Raw genomic sequence first — 7,514 nt, 5'->3', positions numbered from 1 at the left:
ACCATAGAACCAGACGAATGCGGTTAACGGAGGTGGAGGCGGAGAAGGGAGGGACGGGGGAGGGACAGAGGTTTGCGCACAATGTAAACACAAACTAAACTTAAACTGTAAATCCTTAAAAGGATCAAACAGACGTAACTTTAATTGTAAACTTGGAGGTCTTTGGACCCGGAAACAGATTTATCACGTGATGCGTTACGTCAGCGCTTAACAACCGGATACAGAAAACAAATGCACAAACATGCTGAAATGCCAGCAGCTTAATGCTAACTTTAACACTGAAAACGCCATAGACATGCTAACGCGTTAGCATCGGCGATAGCATAAAATACATCTATCAACTGTTTCAGAAGACCATAACAGGTCAGTTTAACATAAAAAGGTAAATATTCCTCACAGACATAGGCTCTTTAGGGTTGAAGTGGGGAAAAATTAAGATAAAGCAAAATAAAACAAATGAAACCAATGAAGCAGCAGCTCAAAGCACTCCTTCATTGGCTCAAGATTCAAAGCAAAGCTCGGTTGATTATATGGAAGAAATGGAACATTTGCAGTAAAACAAAGTTATTTAGCAACTAATCTATGACTAAATTAGTTGACAACTATTTTAATAATCAATTTTAATTGATTAATTTGATTACTTGTTTCAGCTCTACTAAAGATAAAGATTATTGTTTTAAATCATCACTTTTACAGACAGATTACTTAAGACAAATTCTTGGCAGTCATTGGAATGACTTTGTATCAATCAGATGGTTATTTTGTGAGACTTAGATGAGGGAACGTTCTTTGCATTGACCTCCACCGCAATATTTTGGCCATGTGGTGTGTTCCTCTGGGCATGCAGGTAGCCCAGTGTTGATGACTCCAGCAACACAAAAAGGCCAAGATGATGCCCACGTTTCACTTGGATGCAGCAGACAAATGGTTATCTTCAAAAGGTGGGAATGGACCTGTTGTTTGCTTAGATTAACCAGGTGCTGTCCTGTTCCATGGTGGGTGTGGAGATGCGTGGCATCAGTACATACTCCCAGATGTAACCACGACGTAAAAAAAACAAAACACATACAACGACCACCAACCTGGACCTGAGAGTTTGTTGCACTCTAGTTGTTTTGCATTTTAAAACCTTCAATTTGGAGTCGCCACATAATTCGTCCCACTGAAATGTTAGCTGGTAGTGGAAATACTTTTTTTTTCTGACAGTAACCAGTTCATGTTTTTGTGGTGATAATATCTTTAATTGCCACCACTGGGTGTCACTAGATATCTCTGATCAATATCTAACAACAGCCCTCTGACTCTCTTTAATATATCTAAATTATAAGTGGTAATTCTTCACTCAGCTGTTCGGTTTCATTCCCTTGTTTCTGCTTGAGGGACACTGTTGAAGTCAAGTGCTGTGTTTGTGTGTCTCCCACCACAGCTGACGACGACGGCTCTCTACGACTGCCCCACAGAGGACGCCTCCAGCGGCAGCCATCTTGGATGTGGTGGTATCGCCTTGGCACAGACTGTTTTTGTCTGCGGGCATTCTGTCTGCATCAGATTCGCATCATTCCACATCTCTGATTGTTTTCTTTTCCTGTCCGATTCTGTCGTCTTTCTCACCACCTCTGCCTGCCTCTCTCCTTCTCGCTCATGCAAACAGTCTCATTTGCAAATTTGTGGGGAAAAACAAGTGCGGGTGAAGAAGAGAGATGAACCCTGAGCTCTACCCCTCACCGTCTCGTTATCCTCAGCGGCTTATTTGAATAAATTAACATGCCTTGATGTCTCCTGTCTGTGCATGTGTTCCTGACTGGAGCAGAGCAGACAGAAATGTACAGTACATGTAGAGCTTTGCTGCCATGTAGACGACACATGCTCACACCGCTTTCACACCTCTGCCACAATAATCACGCATGCTTGGTTAACGGCAAATACACGCCATTGGCTGGCGCCTTCCTGTTAATATGCTGCAGCAGAGTGGCGTGCGACTCATGTTAGCCAAATGCAGAGGCTGCTGCATACGTGCTGTGGAATACGAGTCATGCAGCGCATCGCTTTTGGTCTGGAAAACTTGCACATGTGGAATTGTGAAGATTTCCAGGGATAATATTTAATGCCGTGGTATCACTTTACCCTTCATTCCTTCCAACACAATCCACCCTGTGACCTTCTGAAGTACAGTTTATACTCTATGGGCCCATCTTCCACGTTGCTACAAACCGGCGCACAGCCCAGCGCGTGTGTCATTGCTACATTTCACTTGACGTAGATAGATTGAGTTTCTATACCTGCTTTCTCCAGTCAAGGGTCACCGGGGGCTGGAGCCTATCCGAACAGTCATAGGGTGTGACTTAGGGTGTGCCCTGGATGCCAGTCTATCGCAGGGCCACATATATAATTTCTCTCAAAAATTCTTGAAAGGGTAGTTGTAAAACAGCTAACTGATCATCTGCAGAGGAATGGTCTATTTGAAGAGTTTCAGTCAGGTTTTAGAATTCATCATAGTACAGAAACAGCATTAGTGAAGGTTACAAATGATCTTCTTATGGCCTCGGACAGTGGACTCATCTCTGTGCTTGTTCTGTTAGACCTCAGTGCTGCTTTTGATACTGTTGACCATAAAATTTTATTACAGAGATTAGAGCATGCCATAGGTATTAAAGGCGCTGCGCTGCGGTGGTTTGAATCATATTTGTCTAATAGATTACAATTTGTTCATATAAATGGGGAATCTTCTTCACAGACTAAAGTTAATTATGGAGTTCCACAAGGTTCTGTGCTAGGACCAATTTTATTCACTTTATACATGCTTCCCTTAGGCAGTATTATTAGACGGTATTGCTTAAACTTTCATTGTTACGCAGATGATACCCAGCTTTATCTATCCATTCTGGTTCAACGCCCCCAACCTCTGCAGGGATGCCCGAGACTGTATGGCTGCAGACCTGCAGACTCCCTTCTCATAATGTTCGTCTCCCTTGGTGAATGTAAGTCACGCCCCCTGAGCTCTTGCATTTCAAAATAAATGCTCACGTGACATATCATAAAATGCCCGGTTTGTGTATCATAACAAATGTCGGATTTTGTTTCCCACAGGAACGTTACTTACACTGACTTTCCCAGTGGATAAAGGACGTCACACATCATAAAATGTCCAATTTCCGTCAGAGGTGTAAGTTGAAGATCTGTGGAACAGTGGGCTCCCCCAGATGTTCCCAGTTCGCCTGCACCATCCGTTTGGGCTTACAGGTCTGCCCAAAGTCCTCCCCCACCCTCTGATCCAACTCATCACCAGATGGTGATCGGTTATGCCCCTCTCTTCACCCAAGTGTCCAGAACATACGGCCTCAGATAATCCTTACATTTACTTTGATCAGTCAGTTATGAAACTGTATAAAATGGCTGTAAGCCCTAAATGGTTAATGTGTTGTTTTTGTTCAGACCCTTAAAGCTTACATTCTACAAGAACATGTGGACTGTTTTATTTCAACTCAATTGTTGTGTTGTACAGATGCAAAATTACAAAAATTGTCACTGTCTATTTATGGAACTCACTCATAGCTGTCGCTCTGTATCCATCCATGTGCCATGTGATTCCAGGTGTTGGGTGATTCCAGGTGTTGGGTGATTCCAGGTATTGTGTGAGTCCAGGTGCTGTGTGATTCCAGGTGTTGGGTGATTCCAGGTGTTGTGTGATTCCAGGTGTTGGGTGATCCAGGTGTTGGGTGATTCCAGATGCTGTGTGATTCCATGTGCTGGGGTTGAGCTGGCTGGTACATACATTCTGTTCTAATCCACAGAATCAATAGTGCCTGTCCACACTACAAGCACGCCTCCTGTCCATTACCCTGACAAAGACTGATCAACCCGGCACAGACAGAGGTGTTTGCTTCACTTCATTTATATTTGCGCAGTGCGAATCTTCATGTAAAGTAAATGAGTCCACCCACCACTTTAATCATATCTTAGATCTTGTTCTGACTTATGGTATGGAAATAGAAGACTTAACAGTATTCCCTGAAAACTCCCTTCTGTCTGATCATTTCTTAATAACATTTACATTTACTCTGATGGACTACCCAGCAGTGGGGAATAAGTTTCATTACACTAGAAGTCTTTCAGAAAGTGCTGTAACTAGGTTTAAGGATATGATTCCTTCTTTATGTTCTCTAATGCCATATACCAACACAGTGCAGAGTAGCTACCTAAACTCTGTAAGGGAGATAGAGTATCTCGTCAATAGTTTTACATCCTCATTGAAGACAACTTTGGATGCTGTAGCTCCTCTGAAAAAGAGAGCTTTAAATCAGAAGTGTCTGACTCCGTGGTATAACTCACAAACTCGTAGCTTAAAGCAGATAACCCGTAAGTTGGAGAGGAAATGGCGTCTCACTAATTTAGAAGATCTTCACTTAGCCTGGAAAAAGAGTCTGTTGCTCTATAAAAAGCCCTCCGTAAAGCTAGGACATCTTTCTACTCATCACTAATTGAAGAAAATAAGAACCCCAGGTTTCTTTTCAGCACTGTAGCCAGGCTGACAAAGAGTCAGAGCTCTATTGAGCTGAGTATTCCATTAACTTTAACTAGTAATGACTTCATGACTTTCTTTGCTAACAAAATTTTAACTATTAGAGAAAAAATTACTCATAACCATCCCAAAGACGTATCGTTATCTTTGGCTGCTTTCAGTGATGCCGGTATTTGGTTAGACTCTTTCTCTCTGATTGTTCTGTCTGAGTTATTTTCATTAGTTACTTCATCCAAACCATCAACATGTTTATTAGACCCCCATTCCTACCAGGCTGCTCAAGGAAGCCCTACCATTATTTAATGCTTCGATCTTAAATATGATCAATCTATCTTTGTTAGTTGGCTATGTACCACAGGCTTTTAAGGTGGCAGTAATTAAACCATTACTTAAAAAGCCATCACTTGACCCAGCTATCTTAGCTAATTATAGGCCAATCTCCAACCTTCCTTTTTACGCAGATGATACCCAGCTTTATCTATCCATGAAGCCAGAGGACACACACCAATTAGCTAAACTGCAGGATTGTCTTACAGACATAAAGACATGGATGACCTCTAATTTCCTGCTTTTAAACTCAGATAAAACTGAAGTTATTGTACTTGGCCCCACAAATCTTAGAAACATGGTGTCTAACCAGATCCTTACTCTGGATGGCATTACCCTGACCTCTAGTAATACTGTGAGAAATCTTGGAGTCATTTTTGATCAGGATATGTCATTCAAAGCGCATATTAAACAAATATGTAGGACTGCTTTTTTGCATTTACGCAATATCTCTAAATTAGAAAGGTCTTGTCTCAGAGTGATGCTGAAAAACTAATTCATGCATTTATTTCCTCTAGGCTGGACTATTGTAATTCATTATTATCAGGTTGTCCTAAAAGTTCCCTAAAAAGCCTTCAGTTAATTCAAAATGCTGCAGCTAGAGTACTGACGGGGACTAGAAGGAGAGAGCATATCTCACCCATATTGGCCTCTCTTCATTGGCATCCTGTTAATTCTAGAATAGAATTTAAAATTCTTCTTCTTACTTATAAGGTTTTGAATAATCAGGTCCCATCTTATCTTAGGGACCTCGTAGTACCATATCACCCCAATAGAGCGCTTCGCTCTCAGACTGCAGGCTTACTTGTAGTTCCTAGGGTTTGTAAGAGTAGAATGGGAGGCAGAGCCTTCAGCTTTCAGGCTCCTCTCCTGTGGAACCAGCTCCCAATTCAGATCAGGGAGACAGACACCCTCTCTACTTTTAAGATTAGGCTTAAAACTTTCCTTTTTGCTAAAGCTTATAGTTAGGGCTGGATCAGGTGACCCTGAACCATCCCTTAGTTATGCTGCTATAGACGTAGACTGCTGGGGGGTTCCCATGATGCACTGTTTCTTTCTCTTTTTGCTCTGTATGCACCACTCTGCATTTAATCATTAGTGATCGATCTCTGCTCCCCTCCACAGCATGTCTTTTTCCTGGTTCTCTCCCTCAGCCCCAACCAGTCCCAGCAGAAGACTGCCCCTCCCTGAGCCTGGTTCTGCTGGAGGTTTCTTCCTGTTAAAAGGGAGTTTTTCCTTCCCACTGTAGCCAAGTGCTTGCTCACAGGGGGTCGTTTTGACCGTTGGGGTTTTACATAATTATTGTATGGCCTTGCCTTACAATATAAAGCGCCTTGGGGCAACTGTTTGTTGTGATTTGGCGCTATATAAAAAAATTGATTGATTGATTGATTGATATAAACCGACAAACACTTTCACACACCTACGGTCAATTTAAACTTTCCAGTTCACTGAGCCTGCATGTCTCTGGAAGTGGGAGGAAGCCGGAGCAGACAGAGGGCACCCATGCGAACATGGGGAGAACATGCAAACTCAATTCAATTAAACTCCATTTATTTCATTTATATAGCACCAAATCACAATAAAGTTGCTTCACACAAGTAAGGTCTAACCTTACCAACCCCAAGAGCAAACACACAGGCGACAGTGGTAAGGAAAAACTCCCTCTGATGATTTGAGGAAGAAACCTCAAGCAGACCAGACTCAAAGGGGCGACCCTCTGCTTGGGCCATGCTACCGACACAAATTACAAAACAAATATACAGGAGATTTTGGGAGTCCATGTTGGTGTACAGGACGGGAGACTTGCAGAAGAAGACACCCACTCCCACTTCTGGATGGAGCTGCACCTCAAACAGAGAGAGAGAGAAAAAAAAACAGAATCAGGCATCAGAAAGACATGAAATACAGTATAATTTGTCAGCATTAAGTAACAAGAAAACAGAAGAAACACTAAGGTGATCGCCGGCCACAAGCCCTAAGCTTCACTAAAAGACCCAGACTTTAGATAAAGTTGAGGCCGCGACCCGCTCTGTTTACTAATAAAATTTCTACACAGAATGGCCCCCGGTGGAATGCGATCCCATGACCTTTATGCTGTGAGGTAGCAGTAACCACTAAGCTACTGTGCTGCCATGTAGATGTAATTTTTCCTCTAATTCCAACCCAATCAGGTGGCAAAAACGTGATGGCGTCGCAATAACTGATTTAATGTAGTGGTTCGTGATACCGTCACGAAATTGGGTACATGCTCGTGATGGTATCACAGAAATGTTTTTGTGATGGTATCATGAAATTTGGGGTGACATGGGGGGTGTTGGGGTTATGGTTAGGTTTAATGGTGAGAAATAGTGACTGAAAGATGACTGCATCATGAAAATGTAACACATTTCGTGATGTGTCATGAAGAAAAAAAAAACGTTCGACTGGGCTACTAATTCACAATATAACTTGTGCTCGTGTTGGCTGACATATGTGGTGTGTTTGGACAAATAACTGGTGTGTTGATATTGTCTGTCACCAAAAAGCCTTAGAGGTGGACAAATGATTGCAGCAATCGGATGTGCCTTACATAAGCGGGTTCACAACACACGTACACCTTGCTTGCCTGCAGATGTGGTCACCAGACATCAGACGGTGTGTTAGTATGACATTGTAATATGAAACT

The sequence above is a fragment of the Thalassophryne amazonica genome, chromosome 4 (assembly GCF_902500255.1).
Source record: "Thalassophryne amazonica chromosome 4, fThaAma1.1, whole genome shotgun sequence".
Classification (NCBI taxonomy): domain Eukaryota; kingdom Metazoa; phylum Chordata; class Actinopteri; order Batrachoidiformes; family Batrachoididae; genus Thalassophryne; species Thalassophryne amazonica.
This window is presented reverse-complemented; position numbering follows the sequence as displayed.